The sequence below is a fragment of the Pristis pectinata genome, chromosome 4, assembly GCF_009764475.1.
Source record: "Pristis pectinata isolate sPriPec2 chromosome 4, sPriPec2.1.pri, whole genome shotgun sequence".
NCBI lineage: Eukaryota > Metazoa > Chordata > Chondrichthyes > Rhinopristiformes > Pristidae > Pristis > Pristis pectinata.
Genome location: NC_067408.1, coordinates 81,629,017 through 81,647,519, shown reverse-complemented (window position 1 = coordinate 81,647,519; position 18,503 = coordinate 81,629,017).

Genomic DNA, 18,503 nt, shown 5'->3' with positions numbered 1-18,503 from the left:
TAACTGCTGTCTAAAGCTCTATTGACATAAAATCGCATTATAAAATTAGTAACTAATGCATTAGGGGGAACATTAACTCCCTCCACTCAGCTTAAACCATGAGGAACAGAAGGTAAAATTCAATGGTATACTGACCATTCTTCTACAGCCTCAATAATTAATTTATTCTAAAATGAATTCCATCCAAAATCTCAGTCCATTGGTGTCAAATCATTTCAATTCAGATCTAATCCAAATGCAATGACAGTGCAATCCTCATACTGATGAACAAACCTCTAATGAGACCACAAGAAGTAACTAATATCTCGATCTTTTACAGGACTTCTTTCTTTTATATTGACTTCTTTCTTTTTTCACTTTAATAAGACGTGTGTACTCAAAAAGAGACCAATGCTTCCAACATCACTGTTGATCACTAAGGTATCAATCACATGTTTATGCTGTGATATTGGCATGTCATCTTAAGTCAAATGCAACAGCAGTAGATGAAGAGTGAGCATTGTATATCAGCTGTAGCTCAGCTTGTAGTCCTGTGGTCTCCATGCCAAAAGGTTATGCATTCAAGTCCATTCCGGAGACTTCAGCATTAAGATCTAGATCAATGCTCCAGTCCTTTATTGTGAGACCGCTTCATTGTCAGAGATGCCATCTTTCAAGTGAGATTTTAAACCAAACCCCTATCAAGGTGTTGCACATGAACATAAAGAATCCCACAAAAATTCAGTGAAGAATACAAGAGTTAATCATGGTGTTCTGGGTGTTATTAATCCCTCAGTCATTATCTACAAAGATATTATCTTGCTGGTAATAAGTTGCTGTTTGTGGGAGCTTGTTTTGTGCAAACCAGTTGCTTCTGGGTTTCTGAGAATGCAATAGTGACAATACTCAAAAGCATTTTGGGATGACTTGAAAGATGCTTTGTAAATGTGTCTTCATTACTGATATTAGTGCTGCTTTAAATTGGATTCCACTGAGATTTGCCTCACTACACACCGAATCATATAAAATGGGGACATGGTTCTCTGGTCTGGTTTACCATAATTATTAAAGTAGACTACTGTCAATTATCAGACACATATGAAATACATTAGACAATAATAAAAACAGGCATTGTTTTGAGGGTTTCTGGTGTTTGCCTTCTCTGAGGATGTTACACGCATCATTTATGATGCGCATTACCAGAGAAAAAGAGTATTTACATAAGCATTTTTCATAATCTGAGGAGGTCATAAAGAGTTTGCAGTTAAAGAGATCATTTGAAGTGAACACCTTCATAATGAATGAAATCAACTTGCAATTAAGTAAATGAACAGATCATCTGATTTAGGTGTTGGTTGTGGAATTAAATGTTAGCCAGCCATTAAATGGACTCCCCTGAACTTCCTTGAATACTGCCATAGGAGCTGATACTTCCCTTGCTTCAATGCTACATCTCATCAGAAATGCATTCGACTAACAACAAAATACTGTACTGAAGTGTGAGTCTGTAGTTGTCCTTGAGTCCTCTGGAGTGGGATTTAAATTAACAAACCTTCTAATTCATGGAAAAAGAGAGCTGGTAATTTAGCCACATGTGATATCAATAACATGAATGAGGCATTATGGGGGCACCATGCATTGTGTTGGTGCTTTAGCCATGGGAGAAGCAGGGAACAATGACCTGGTTTAATATTAATCTTTATGTCAGAAGCACACAGGCAGGTAATAATTTTACATGATAGTCTTTTAGTCATCTTACTTACCCATTTGACTTAAAAGGAACTATTTTCTCTCATTAATTTCCATTTTTTGAAAAGTTAATCATATTTTTATTAAAGTTATCAGGAATGTGTGTAGTCCAATGGATGTACCTAGAGTCATTGCTGCAGATTGCACTGTTCCATTCATTTGGTCTGTGTCATGCCACCTGTCCTTTCAGTAAAGATTGCACATTAAGACAATGGTCTATGTGTGATGTCCTCAAGCCCCTATGGAGAAAAAGTATGATGATATGGTAACTTTTGGTAAATGGCAAAATATACCAAGACATTTTAAAGGACCCTGAGCTATTTGATACTGAGCTACTTCAGGAGAATTTTATGGCAGATATTCAAAAGCTTGCTCAATTAGGAAGGTTTCAATGAGCATCTTAAAGGTTGGAGGAGCAGGGTGTTTTCCAGTGAGAGTTTATGAGTTTTGGGTCTTGGGCACTGGCTTCAGTGACTCTGTAAGTAAAAGTGGGAATACTCAAGAGATTAGAACTCAAGAGGTGCTGACATTTCAGGGAGCCATAGAGGTGGAGAAGAGTAGAGAGAAAGAGAGAGGCATAACCATGGAAGGATTTGAAAAAAAGGGATGATCATTTTAAAATCAAACCTTTGCTGAATCAGGAACCAGCATTATTCAGTAAATTATGTGTGGTGTGAATTAGATTTGGTGTGAATGAGGAAATGGACAGCAGAATTGGATAGCTTCAAATTTGCGCAGGACAGAACAAGAGAGACAAGCTAGCAATGTACTATATTCATATGTTTATATTTTTTCATGCAAAGTGGAAGGAGGCCATTCAGCCTATCTTGTCTATGCCAGTCCTCAAAGCAATCCCATCAATCCTGTTCCCCACTTATTTCCCACAATCCATTTGTTCTAATACTAGAATAGGCAAGTCTAGAGGTAACAAAGGAGTGGATAAGAATTTCAGCATCAGATAAGCTGAGGTGGAGATGGAGTTGAGTAATGTTACAGAGGTGAAAAGTAGCGATGGTGACAGGTGGATATGAGCCTAAAGCTCATCACTTGGCCAAGTAAGATACCAGGTTTGGGAAATGTCTGATTCAGCCGCAGAGGTCTGCTTGGTAGAGTAATAGAAACAGTAGCTGGGTAAAGGATGGCAGAGACTGAAAATGAAGACTTTGGTCTTCATCATACTTAGCTGAAGAAAATTTCTGTTCATCTGGTACCAGATGCTGGATAAGTGATTTGACAATTTAGTTGCAGTGGAGATATAGGTGGTGGTGAAATAGAGCTGAAATGTGGAAATGAATGCCTTGTTTTATAATGGCATTGCCAAGAGGCAGCATATGGATGGCCAGGAGGAAAAGTCAATTCAGGTGATTTTTGGTTAACTATGACTGGGTAGACATGTGAATTCTGTTTTTCTCTCCATTGAAGTGCCATACCTGCTGAATTTTTCCAGCATTCTCTCCTTACTTCAGGACCCTCAACCTTTGTTTTTGCAGGCGAGAATGAAAACAGGAAGGCATGGTCTTCTCCAGCCAAAAGGCAGTGGAAAATCTTTGGAAAAAGATAATGAGTCAACAATAGGATGTTATTTGTGATTTTTGCCGAGAGGTATTTGGATCCTTTATCAAGGCTGCAAATCTAATTGGAGGGATTCACTCATGGGATCAGGAGGGATGAGCACAGACTTGGGATGCAGCAGTAGGTTCAATGGATTGGAAAGCAGGGGCTGAGGCAGGTCGCTGCAGCTCACCAATAGGTTTTATGAATTAGTATTAAATATGAATGATTTGGATCATGAATTATTGTTGTCTTTATTATACAAAATTACAATGAATTTGTCTATATCTACATTATACAGATGAATATTCATTCTTACTGATTGGATGCTGTTAATTACTTCATGGCAATGAATTCAAAAAATGCCCGACTGCTAATTGGATGATGTAGCGACAAATGCAAATTTGTGGAGCCGTTTTTCAAGCCTTTGTTGATCTGTGCAAAGGAAATTAAATCTGACCTGGACACGAATAAAAGTCTTAATTTGTATAATTATGCTAAAATATTCAAAAATGTAAGACAGTAATAAATATAAATGTATCTTATAATATAGAATAAGTAAAATATACTGGTAGTTCAATCATGCACTAATTTGTTACACTGCAAACTTATAAGATAAGGGTAATTGGGGAGAGAAGAAAAAGATGAAGACATTGTTAAAAAGTGGCCCAGCAATAAAATATAAAGTGAATATGCATATTGAATATGCATGTTTTATAACTAGGCAAATGTCTTTAAAGTAATAACTATGCTAAATCTTCCCCTTAGGAATATGGTCATATTCACTACATCTGCTTAAGTGAACAGCAGTTTTTCTTCACTATATGACCAAGATGAAAGTTTAAAACCCATAAGTATTGTAAGAAACCACCTTGGTTTAAAGTATGAAAAAAGAGAAAAAAAATTATACATGAATTCATCAGATCTCTGAAAATCATCTCAAAGTGTTTCACTATCTGATAAAATATAATCACAGTGGCTTTTGTTGTTTAGGCAAAAATACTGCTATTTTGCAAACACAGGGTTCCCACAAGATCCAGGGAGATAAGTAGTAAATTGATCTTGATAGCTCAAAGTCATAGTTTCATACAGCACAGAAACAGGCCCTTTTTCCCACAATTTCCATACTGACCATCAAGACTATCTTGAAAATACTTTGCAGTTCTCATGTGGAGAGAGAAAAGACTCAGTGTTTCAGATTTGCAACATTTTTGAAGATCGCAAAGCTGAAGTAAGTGAGTTCAGGAATGTCATAGGTTAGGCAGCATAGAAACAGAACTGGAGGGAGACTGAATGGGAGCAGTTGAGATTAAATTGCTTCTCAAGCTTAATCATATGCTCAAAAATAAAATGTGACAGCACTGATGTTCTACCCCATTGTGTTGAGTCTTGATTTCTAACATAATTACAGGGAAGAAGAACTGTATGCATTGTAGGAACAAGAGATCATATCTCAGAATAGTTAAACCATTGGAAAGAAGTCACTGGGTCCCTCAAGTCCATGCCAGCTTTATGTAAAATCAAACCAGCTACTTCCATTCCCCTGACCTTTCCACATACCTCTGAAAATACTTTCCTTTCAAATACTTATTCAGCTCTCTTCCCAGGTGATAAGGTGGGCTTGGTGTGGACAGAACTGTATGAAAGAGGAGAAAGAAGATTTTTCTTGTAGTGGTATAAGGGAGCCTTTTTGGAGTGTTTTTTAGCTGAGGAGCTCATTCAAATTTGGGCAGTCTCAGTGTTTCATTATAAAATTTTCAGCTTCAGAACTAAGATTTTACTGATCTTATCACTGAAGAATATGACTTCTTCAATGAGAAATGCTTCATAGTTTTTTTCTCATTTTTTTTGATTGCATGCATTCTTCCAGCTGATGTGCATAGTTACCATCTTAAATAATCACTGCCATAAACATATTAAAAATTGGTGATGTCCCCTTTTTACATGGCTCTGCCAATCCTCTGATGAAGTTATAGAAACTGAATGAGATAATAACTGAGAAAATTAGTGGAACCACTATTAGTAACAAACACTAGGTTAGGTGTTTACAAATCCCTGGACTCAAGAACATGCCTTAACCTCATCCTCAGAACATAGTTACTGCTACCCCATCTCAGATATTTCTCCCCACTAATCAAAATTAGTTCTGGTAATGGCTAAATAATGCATACTTTTCACAATGGAAGTGCAGCTGGTTTGAATTGTGGTAGCACTGTTCACGGGTCTCTATAGTCAGCAGATGGGGAACCTTCCAGCTGCTCAGTTTGGACTGTGTTGTACTTCAGATCTTCACACAAAAAGACTGCTTGTTAATCTAATGTGTCACCCAAAAGCAAAATGACATGGGTGCTGACAATCTGAGACAAAATATAAAATTGCTCAGCTATCACAAAGCAACATTAGTGGGGAAAGAAACAGGGATAATGGTGCATGTCACTGGCCTTTGAGACGAAACCAATAACCAGTTTAGGGTGCAGAGAAAGTGGGAAGGGGAGAATAGAGCAAAGGGGAAGGTCAATGGTAGGGGGAAGGTCTATGTTAGGGTGGAAGCCAGGAAAGATAAAACAATAAGGCAAAGGAGGCTGGTAACTGGTCAAGAAAACAAGCAAAAGGTGGAAACAGAAAAGACATACAGGTAAATTGGAGTAGTTGAATCATCTGAAAAGGTGGAAACAAAAGAGATATAAATAGAAATGTTTGAATCATCTGATATTATTGTACTCTGTTGAATCCAGACAACTGGAATGTGCCCAGTCAAAGGATTCGGTGCAGTTCCTCAAGTTAATATATGAGCTTCGTTGAAACGGTGTAGGAGGCTAAGAACAGAAAGGCAAAGTGTGAGTGGCAGTGGGATGGAGAATTAAGGTGACAGATAACTGGTTCTCACGCTGAGCAATATGTCATCCATTTCTCCAGCTTTGGAAATTCTGCTTGCCTACATTTTTTGTACTGTGAATGGTCGGCCACAAATTCATTTCTTGCATATGGCAATCGTTAACAAGATTTGTTACAATACTGCATCAAGAAGTTCTTAAATATCACTAAATTCAATAGATCCATAGGACAATAAAACAAAAAGGATTTAATTAATAGATAGCTGTTATCAGTTACAGAAATCCATAATTACTGCAAGTCTAATGAACATCTTCAATGTCAGGCAAAGGCAATCAGTGAACCATAGTCCTTTGCACATAGAACTTCGATCCACGAGAAGATCTGCTTTAGTAAAACTTTACAAAGTCAATACTTCATGCATAATTCAGTACTATCTTTATTTTTCAGTTGTCTCCATCTCAGAGAGTAAACAGCATGTAAACTTTCCAAGGACTTCCGAGCTCTACATCTGGACCTTTCAAACTGAAATGATTTTTATTTGGTAAATGCTGATGAAAGTACTTATGAATAATATTTATTGCAAAAGACAATTATAAAGAGAATGAAAATAGAAATGGAAATATTCATCAGGTCAGCTAGCATCTGTGGAGAATGAAACTAATTAATGTTCCAGATTGATGAACATTAGAATAGGAAAAAAATAGATATATCACATCCTAGAAATTTATTTTATCTGGTGCCAATCATGCAATAAAGTAGCTTCAGTGCATTGTATTCTGCCTCCAATATCCATTTCATTGACTTCAGAATAAAAAATCTGGCACACACAAAATGCTGGAGGAACTCAGCAGGTCAGGCAGCATCTATGGAGGGATTCTGCCTGACCTGCTGAGTTCCTCCAGCATTTTATGTGTGTTGCTCCAGATTCCAGCATCCGCAGAATCTCTTGTGTCTCCGACAAAACTCTGACACTATTTTAAGCCATAAATATATCACTACCAAACTGGGAAAAATGCCTAAGTTTTGAAATATAGGATATACAACATATAGGTATTGCTCTAATAAAGGATCTTTCACTTGAAATGTTAACTCTGTTTCTCTTTCCATAGATGCTTCCCAATCTGCCGAATGTTTCCAGCATATTCTGTTTTATTTTGAGATATGAGGATAACTTAAAGAGAAAGAATGAGGAAGAAAGAATTTTTTGTTAGGGCAGAGGCCGAGAGAGATTAAATAACACAAAGGTTAATGGTGGAGGCAAAAGCAGATGGTAATGGACATAAAAAAACAAAAGGAGAATCTGGGAGAGGTAGAACTTTCAGAATCATTGTCTGAACACATCATCTGCCATCTCCAGCATGATGCCATCACCAAATATATCTTCCCCTTCCTTCTCCTTTCACTATACCAAAGAAACCCTTCCATCCACAACACCCTGGCCCACTCTTTAGTAACACCAGCACCTGTTTCTCCTTCTGGAGCACCTTCTCATCAGAAGCACAGGAGATACATCTCTTCTGCATTTACCTCCCTCGCTTCCTACGTATTCAATTTCAAAAATGATGTAAATGATTGCATCATTTTAAAAAAACACGTTTTTATTTAGAGTTCTTTCTTCACATTTACCCTATATGTTACATAGATTAAACCAATGTAAGCTTGCAGAGGAATACAATGCAAGGTTTTGCTTCAAGCTCTGCACAAGCCAGCTGACACTTCATCTTGTGGATTTTTCAAGGCTGTGCCATTTATACTGTACTGATAACATCCCTGATATGTACACAAACATATAGAAAATGATGGACAGAGAAAGACTAACTGGCCTAGCTAGCCCAACCCGCCACAATCCTGCCAAAACAAAAACAAGCAAAAGCAATCCTGTAGGCATTGAAATCAGCCCTTCTCATTAGTTGTAACAGCCCTCAATGAGCACAGATAACATTGCTGTTTTCTCAGTTTGGAAGATATCTGATGAAACAGCAGCTCTTAAAGGATTACTGTTTTCCTTTGAACAGGAAGACAATTTTGACAGGAAAGAAAATATTCAAGTCAAATTATTAGTCCCTTACCCAACTGATGTTGTACCTGAGGAAATTCTATTACAGGTGGTGCAGTAAAAGGAAAAGCATAAGTCAGAACTAAATAACATCCACCGGCAAAAACAGAAGGATAAGAACATGTAGATGTTGACCACAGATGACCCAAAGATATTTAGACATAAGAAGGAATGCATTGGGAAACCATCTCAAGTTTGATAAGCTATGTAATCATTCATATTTCAAGTGTTTCAAATGATTGTGGCATATATCAGGAATTCAAATCAAAGTTAAGCCAAGGCTCAGAATTTACCCTTCATTCAATTTCTTGACAGAAAATCATAGGGAGCCAGTCAAACCCTTTCTTGCATTCCAATTTACACTCTCATTATCTATAAGTTTGCATTAGGAAATTTGATATAAAATCTCATCTGAAAAATAAATGTCCACTTGGCCAGGTGGTGCCTAGAGGCATGCTTCTGTGTTTAACACATGTATAAAATTATTGCTATAAATACTAGCCAAGGAAAACAGTGTTTTGAATCAAGAATATTATCAATGAGATGAAGCATTGGCACAAACTTTTCCATTCTCATATTTTCTGACGGCATAGAAGAAGGCCATTCAGCCCATCGTCAATGCTGGCTCTCAGAGCAATCCCATTAAACCCATTCCCCCATTTATTTCCATGTAACCTATTCTCTTTCACATGCTCATCAACTCCACTCTGATTCTCCTACCACCCACTGAAATTAAAGGTCATCTACAGTAGCCAACTAACCTACCAACCAGCAAATCTTTGGGATGTGGAAGGAAACTGGAGAATGTGGTGACAGAACGTGCAGACTCTTCACTAACAGCACTGGAGGTCAAGATTGAATTTGGGTCACCGGAGCTGTAAAGCAGCAGCACCACCCCCTATCCCACTGCTGCCCACATTCCTTATGTTTATGCAACTGGGATACATTTTGTTTGTGGTACTGAACTATCCACTTCATGTATAAACCCTCTCTGATGTGACGCAAACTCATGCTGTGACAAGAACATGTGTCCATGTTATGTTGTAATGAACTCATCAGGGGAAGCATGTAGACTGAGCTATCTTTCTGTTATTTTGTGTGTTTTGACTGTGGTTTCAAGAGAATGCAGCTCATAATGCAGAAAACAAAGATCAGTCTTTGAGTTTTTGACTCTAGATCTGCTGTGAGTGTAAGGACAACTACAGCACACTTTGTCCATCTGCAATTGATGTCCCAGGCTATATGCCTTAAGGCCAGTTTCTCTCATGAAGGCAGTGACTGAGGTGGTCAAACTCCAAGTTTCAGGTTTCTGAGCGTCAGATCATATCAGCTGTGGTGTGGTTTGTAAAGGCATTGGACATGTGTTTCACGCTACCCAGTCATGCTCCATCATCAGTTTCCATGCCAATCGATACTTGTCTCAATGGGACAATGCAGCAGCTGGGCCATGGCAGGAGGAGCCAAAGATCAGGCAGACTCCTCCTTTTCCCAGCACATCCATCCAACAATGTCAGTTTTACAAGAGGCTGAAGATCAGTTTCTGACAGATCCAAAATTAGAAATGGAAGCAGCTGCTACGGGGTTATCTTATGACCTCACACCATAAGGTACAAGGCTTTTTCCATCCCAAGAGAACTCCACTGAACCAATGCAGCTTGGCACAGTACTTCCTTATCACACAAAGATAGTATTTCAACCTACCACAACAATGGTACTTCCTTTAGTTTATCCTCTCTAAAGTTCTTCAGAAACATTACAGAGGATGAAGAAGAGGAAGTGCTGTGGTTATTAATAATTTACCATTCACATTCAAACTGTATTTAAATAAGTTTGAAGCACTTTATTTCCCCTTGCATAGGAATTTTCTTGAAGGGGGTTATATTAAAATGGCAGCTAAGGAGAGAAAGGATAAGCACAATACATAAGATACTGAGAACAAATATTGTAGTATTTACTTGCCTCCTGGACATTGAGAAATTGGTTGGTAATAATTTTGAGCAAAAGGTTCGATTACAACAGTTTTCCATGTACCATTCATCCCAGTTGTTCCTCTCCTTCTCATTTTTCTTCTTCTTCCTCTTGCAGTTTTCTATCTGGACTTCTTTTTCATTCAGTTATGCCAAACTCTACTTAGCAGAGTAATGAAGCACAACATAAAGTAGGCAATGGTAATTTTTTGCATGTTTACTGGGACATGCAGCAGGCTCCTCTCTCCTTTTTATTATTTATTTTCAATTTCTTAGTTTCTCTTCCAGATGCATCAGTTTCTTTAAACGATTTGAACATATTTCTCCCAAAATCAAACCAAAAATCAGTACAGATTTAAAATTAAATGAGATTATTACCCTGCGAGCAGCATTTCTTGATGTTGCGGTTTTGCTTGAGAATACTGTATATACAAACATAGGTGCAATTCCTTTTTAGGAATCAACTCCTTCTCACAATGTTATACCATCTCTATCTTCTGTGGAACTTAAATTTACAATCATGCAACTGCAAATACTGCACCTCCAGCAAATCTGAATTGCAGCAGAAAGAGCTGAAATATTTGCTCATGATTTCCCCCCACATTTGCTGTCTGACTTGCTGAATGTTTCCAGCATTTTCTATTTTATTCCAAATCTGCAGTATCAAAAATCATCTTGGTTGTTCAATTCCATGGCTTCTGAAGGACAGAACAATTCTTCTTATAATTAGGTGATCAGAGCTGCACACAATACCCCAGAGTGAGAGTTTGATCAGCCTCTATTGAACAAAGATAAAACCTTGTTTGATTGTGTTGTATTTCTGTGTTAATGCAACCAATATTTAACTGGACTTTTTTCCTACTTTGGTTCAAACTACGCTGACTGTTTTACAACAATAATTCTTTTTCTTGATCACCACACTTATCATTGTTGTATCTGATGTGAATTGTTTCTCATGATTCCTGGTTTCCCTACTAAATATTATAAATGTATATAGATTGAATTACATCTGCTGGTTGGTTTAATTGCCTGAAAAGTTACAAATACTTGTGAATCTTGACTCCAGTACTTGTCACAATTGATTCTGTTTCTTAAGTTACCATCATCTGTAAATTTGAAAATTCTGCTTACCAGGAAAATAGCAAAATAGCTATAAATCAAGTCTTGGATATGTCTTTAAGCAATCTGCTTCCAGTTTGAAAAGGTCCTATACTTTTTATTGTGACCTGCTAAGCATTGTGCAATGAATTGCAATTCCAGTCTGAGCCATTTCGTGCCATGGCTTACAACCTCACAGGTTGGTTTATTAAAACATTTCATTTTGCTTTTGCTCTAATGCCATCCAGTGAGATTATGTCATTATCTCAAAAACAAGTAACGGTGATTATACACCCAATGAAGACAATGCAATAAAAACAGTAAATGCCAGAAATACTCAGCAGATCAGGCTGCATCTGTGGGAAGAGATACAGAGTCAATGTTTCAGGTCAAAGAACCTCTTTCAGAACTGGGAAGGAGAGAAAAGAAACTTGTTAAGCTGCAGGGAGGGTGGAGGAGAGGAGATGTCTCTGATGGGGTAAAACCAGGGTGACCATGGGGAGGAGCTGTGAACAAGCTTATCTGGTTAATGAGTGAACGGGAGCAGTTAGAGAGTGAAAACATAGACAAAAGAACATAAAAAAACAAGAATGGAGGAGTAAAATACAAAGAAGAAACTATGCTTGGCAGGCCACGCTGGGTATGTCCTCTACTCTCAGATAAAATATAAAAAAGGGGGAGACAGAAAAAAACAAAGACAAGCTCAGCCAATATCAGAGATGGATGACTGATACAGACAGAAATCAAGTTATCTCAAGTTGTAGAATTCAATATTAAGTCCAGAAGGCTGCAATGTGACCAGACGGAAGATGAAGTGCTGTTCCTCATCCTTTTATCTATTGCTTTTTGTCCATCTTCTTTCGTCTCTGTTTTCATTCTCTAATGACTCTCATTCACTCATTAACCAGATAACCTTGTTTATAGCTATCCCCATGGTCACCCCGGTTTTACCCTGTTAGAGACATCCCCCTTCCTTACCTTCCCTACAGCTTAACAAACTTTCTTTTGTCTTCTTACCAGTTCTGATATCCTGAAACTTATTGGAGGGCAGATTACTAAACGATGCTGATGTCTTTCTTCAACTGAAACATTCTCTGTTTCTTTCCCATAGATGCAACCTGACCTGCTGAGTATTTCCAGCATTTTCTGTTTAATTTAGATTTCCAGCATCTACAGTTTTGATTTTCAAAGACATCAATTGCCTCTGTTTTGAAGAACCAGTTCTCTTACTTGACAGACATGAAATGTTGAAGTGCTGCAGAAAAGAAAAAAAAGATGAAGAGTAGCTGAATATGAATGGCTCCTCCGTATCAAAGCTCTCTTCTGTAAGTGGGATGATCCTTGCCATTGAATATCTCTGGAGCCCATTTCAAATAAATATTATTGAAGGAATGCTACAGATTTATTATAAAACAACAAAACATAACTTTTTCAGCTGTTTGTTGGTTTGCATGAAGCTCTCATAATCATTGTGAAGGCAAATAACATTTTCCCTTTTTTTTCTTGAATATTCGAGCTTCTTCTGTAAGATCATAGAGATGAGAAAAGTTTTACATGCCCCTGACACTTCTTGCTCTGGTATCATTTCATGTCATCTAAGTTTATGGAAAGAAAACAAAATAGTAATGTTTGTCCCACCATTTTTTTCTTTGTGTTTCATGAATTATCTTTGATGTGTCTTTGAAAGCAGAAGAGAATTATATGGAGACACAAGAAACTGCAGATGCTGGAAACTGGAGCTACAAACAAAATATTAGAGGAACTCAGCAGGTCAGACAACATCTGTAGAGGGAAATGAACAGTTGTTATTTGGGGTTGAGACCCTTTATCTGGACTGAAAGGTAGAGAGAATTGTTTTCATTGTAGGTATGCTTCCTATGTGGTTGCACATTGGAATGAGAAAGCATGTGTTCAACTGGCTATCTCCCCTCCTTCAATCTAGATGAAGGATCTTGACCCTAAGTGTTGACTGTCCATTTCCCTTGACAGATGCTGCCTGACCCATTGAGTTCCTCCAGCATTTTGTTTAGAGGTAATTATATGGATCTGGGTAGAATTCTACCTGCTGAATATTATTCCATAAATAATCCCTTAACGAAGCTTGGTTTGGGTCTCAGTAATGCCAGGTTGTACTGCAGATGAAGCACCATCTGTTTTACTCTTCTTCAAGATGTGAGATTGTTTTAGAAAAATTGAAACTACTGACTAGATACGACAGTATCATTTTAGTGATATTCTTCAATCTGCAGTGAACCTGTCACTAAGTGGCATAAAGTCAATGTTTAGTTCTGTCCATTAAGGAAGATATAACAGGCCAGAATTGCTGTGAGCGACAGACTCACCAGAACAAGGTTTACCCACAAAAACAACTGAAACAGACATTGGTAGCTAGCAAACCCAAGCCCCAGGCTTTACTAGCTGTCATAGCTGTCAAGGACTATGAATTCTTCCACAGTCCCTGACATTCAATAACATTCAAATACTAATAAAATCAGTTAAAACTTGAATGTACAGTAGAACTTCAGACTGCTGCTCTCATACATCTAGGAGTTGGTTTAGTAATCTGCCGTCTAATAGACTACAAGGATATCTGAGTTACTGCCCTGGGCAGTGGCACTGGCTCTGCAAAGAATTAATCTATTAGCAGTCACAGTCAAACACCTTCCCCATGGCACTCCACCAGAACTTTTCTCAGCTACCCAAACAGTCGGCATTGATTGTTTAAATTGTAGGTATGCTCCCCATATGGTTACATACTGGAATGGCAAAGCATTTGTTCAAGTTATCATCCTTGTTGCCCTGTCAGCATCCTTTGGTTTGCCTTGGAACTTAAAATATCAATGACACAACATTCGGCCACAAAATGCAAGCATCAGGACTGTTCCCTATTACTGTGCATTAACCAGCATTATACTGTATACTGTCATAGTTAGATGTAGATGAATTGGAATCCCATCCAGTCGATGTGTGTGCGTCAAAATATCAGCCCCATCCTGCACCATGGGGAAGCCTGATTCTGATGAATCATTGCTGCTCTTTTGTAATGGAGAAAAATGTATTCAGCTCTGAGTGTAGTGAGCATCTGTGCCCTTGAAACATCTACAAACAAAATGTAATCTATAAGCAAAATACAATAGAGAAATCTACAAATGAAATGTGTAACTATCTAATTCTGACATCCAGTCTAATTTGAAAGCATCTGTGAAGAAGCAGCTATCCATCCAGAAGAAATTGATATCCACCTTATCAGTCACTGACAATGCTGTCTTCATCAAATTACCAAATTTGTTCAAAAGTAAAGTATTAACCAAATGTTTTTTTCCCCCATGAGAATCAACTACGTTTACTTGGAGCAGTTGTTGTAAAACAATTGAGGAATCTATAGATAACCTTTCTTCAATCTAATTCTGATATCCAATTTGACTTGAAATGATCACTTTTCCAAGAAGGCCTCCTAAATGTGTGATTAAAGTTTTAACATTGATTTCCATAGTACATTCGGTTGCCATACACTGTAGTTTACATTTGAGTTACTGGATCAGCGGTCTGAAGCTGTGTACCATTGATCCAGAAACATGAGTTCAAATCCTGCCAAGTCAGATGGGGAATTAAAATTCAGGTAATTGAACAAATCTGGAATTAAAGTCTTAGTAATGGTAACCAGGAAACTACTGGATTGTGGCAAAAAACCCATTTGGTTCATTGAAGCCCTTCAGGGAAGGAAATCTTCCATCCTTATGTGATCTGGATACATGTGACACCAGATCCATCATTGTGGTTAACTCATAACTGCTTCCTCAATTCAGGGGCAATGAGTAAAAAGGAATAAAGTGCCAATGACTTCCACATCTCCTGAATGAATAAATAAATTAAAAATAATAAGGTCTTGTGAGTTGTAATTAAAAGAAGATAAAGGCAATTTTAAGACTTCCACAAAGAATTTATCTGTTGCTAGATTTCTAACAGGTATTCCCTGGATAGCTTCTGAGATTTTATTAATGGTGATCACACCAAAGCACTGGAAATATTCAGGAGTCAGTGACCTAAAAGGTTAATTCTGTTTCTTTCTCCATAGATGCTGCTTAAACTACAAAGTATTTCTAGCCCTTTTCTTATTTCATTAAGCTGTGGTTTCTTTCTTAAATTTTGTTTTGTTTTATTTGCCAAGGGATTCAGACATCAGTTGCACAGTTGGAAAATGTAATCCATCCATAATTGCCTCTCTGGCCATTTCAGAGAGCAGTTGAGAGTTATCCAGTCTGGTAGGACTCGAATCGCCCATGGGTCAGATCAAGAAAGGATAGCTGATTTTCTTCCCTGAAGTACATTAGAGAACCACGTAGCTTTTTGTGACAATCTACCAGTTTCATGGTCACCATTAATAAGATTTATTATATTTCTTAAAGTTAAATTTCCTGGCTCCCAAGATGTCATTCGAACTTGCATCTCTGGAACAATGATCTATGTCTCAGTGACTTAACCACTATGCTACTATGTAGGATTATTAAGCAAAGTGTTTAACTTCATTCTCACATTGAAACTGACTCCATAGGATGTGAAATCTCAATTAATCTTTCCATATTGATTTTAATTATGGAAATCAGCTTGTTATTACATCATCGTTAATGGCTGAAGCCACGTCGCTTTTGATCTGCTATGATGTTGCTCCCCAGGAGCTTTGCAGAACTGATGTGTAAACCATACAGCTGTCCTGTGGCAGATGTGTTTTTGCCATTATAGCAATTGACAGCACTGAAGCTAATGATAGTTGATTTATTACAGCCTGGTGGTGGAGAATCTCAACTATTGCAAGAGTCATGACAATGTACAGTGATTCACACCTCAAATGCCTTCTGACTGCTGATTAAGTTAATGGGTATTTATTTTATCATGGATATTTATCTTATGTCAGTAATCATTGACCCAGATTTGCATGCAACTGCTTGACTGGTTATGCACACTTTATATTTTGCTTTCTGGTGCACCAATCACACTGCAGATCATGTACGCCTTATGTTTCTGGTTTCCAAGAGTGCAAAACAGTAAACGTCACGACAAATCACAATAAGGGTAGATGATGTACGTTAAGTAACAACTTTCACAATTTGCCCACGCTGCTTTACACATACTCATTGTTAGTCACAAATATGAAATCTTAAGTAGGAGAGAGGAATACAAACATTACTTGAACAAAATCCTGTAAAAAAGGTTTCAAGAAATAAATTAAACCTCACACAGGCTAACAAAGGGAAACAATTTTTCATGTTTGGACACCAAGAACTGATCAACATACAAGTCCAGTAACTGTGAGCAAATATCATCGTGAATTTTCATTCATAAGTTACTTGAATTTATTACTTAAATTTAAATTCCCTGGCTACCAAAATGTGATTCAGACTTGCATCTCGGAAACAATAGTCTAGGCCTCAGTGACTCAACTACTATTCTACTATAGAGGATCCAGGCATTTGAGAAGAAAGTTGATGAACTAAGGGCAAGACTGACCTACCAAAGAGAACTGAGGGACTGTGGTGTGGTATGTCTCACCAAAATGTGGCTTACACCTGTTTTAGCTGACTGCGCCATACAACTTGAGGGCTTCTCAATTCACTGGATGGACTGAATGCCGTCCTTGGGCAAAGTCAAAGGCAAAGGGGTCTACTTCTTTGTCAACACCTCATGGTGCTCAGAGGTACAGTCCTGACGAGTTCCTGTTCACTCAGTTTGGAATATCTAACAGTGAAGTGCCGCTCATGCTACCTGCCGTGGGAGCTCACTTCAGCTATCTTGACGGCAGTCTACATCCCAAAACAGAGGGATGTGAAACCTGCACTCAATGAGTTATACTCTGTGATCAACAGCCTTGAAATGGGATACACTGAAGCCCTCTTCATCATTGCCAGCGACTTCAACCAGACCAACGAGTGTTACCAAAGTACTACCAGCACATGTCCTGTCCCACCAGGAGCCCAAACACCTTTGACTTTTGTTATACAACCATCAAAGGTGCCTACTGAGCCACCCCCTGCCCACACTTTGCTAAATCACATCACCAGGCTGTTCTCCTTCTCTCTGCATACAAACAGTAGCTGAAACGGGATGTTCCTGTACAGAAAGTCGTGCAGTGCTGGTATGAGGAAATAGATGAGCTTCTACATGACTGCTTTGAGTCAGTGGACTGGTCCATGTTCAAAGACTCAGCTGCCAGCCTCGATGTGTATGTCACCACCGTCACAGACTTTATCAGCAAGTGTGTTGAGGACTGTGTATCAAAGAGGACAATCCGGGTGTTTCTAAACCAGAAACCATGGATAAACCAGGAGATCCACTCCCTACTGAAGTCTAGAACTGTGGTGTTCAAATCAGGTGACCCTGTCCCGTACAAGAAATTGAGATACGACCTCCGTAAGACTATCAGAGATGCCAAGAGACAATACCGGTCCAAAATCCAGTCCCAGACCAGTCGTCAGTTGAGGCAGGGCTTACATGCTATAACGGGCTACAAAACAAAGTCGCCAACAACAGTGCATCCCTTCCTGATGAGCTTAATGCATTCTATGCATGTTTTGAACAGAAGGAGATTGGAATGTCACCACCCACCCTGACAGCCTCCAATACACCTGAACCCACAGTCACCGTTGCAGATGCAAGTTCAGTCTTCCGGAAAGTGAACCTGTGGAAAGCATCTGGCCCTGATGATGTCCCTGACCGTTTCTTTAGATCCTGCACAGATCAGCTGGTGGGGATATTTGCAGATATTTTTATCCTCTTCCTGTTTCAATCCTAGGTTCCCACCTGCTTTAAGAAGACCACTATCATCCTGGTACCTAAGAAAAACAAGGTAACGTGCCTTAAAGACTACTGTCCAGTGGCTCTGACATCCACCATCATGAAGTGCTTCGAGAGGCTGATCATGGCACACATTAGCACCAGCCTCCCAGAAAACCTCGAACCACTGCAATTCACCTACTACTGAAACAGGCCCATTTTTATTGATGCACCATAGAAAGTATCCTATCTGGATGCATCACAGCTTGATATGGGAACTGCTCTGCCTGTGACCTCCAGAAACTGCAGAGAGTTGTGGACACAGCTCAGCACATCACACCTCCCCTCCATGGACTCTGGCTGTACTTCTCACTGCCTCAGTAAAGCAGGCAGCGCAATCAAAGACAATAATAAACCAATTCCAATTCAAGTTATTCAGCAACATGTATGTTTTTACTGCACACATCGAAGCTGACTCCATAGGTTGCGAAATCTTGATT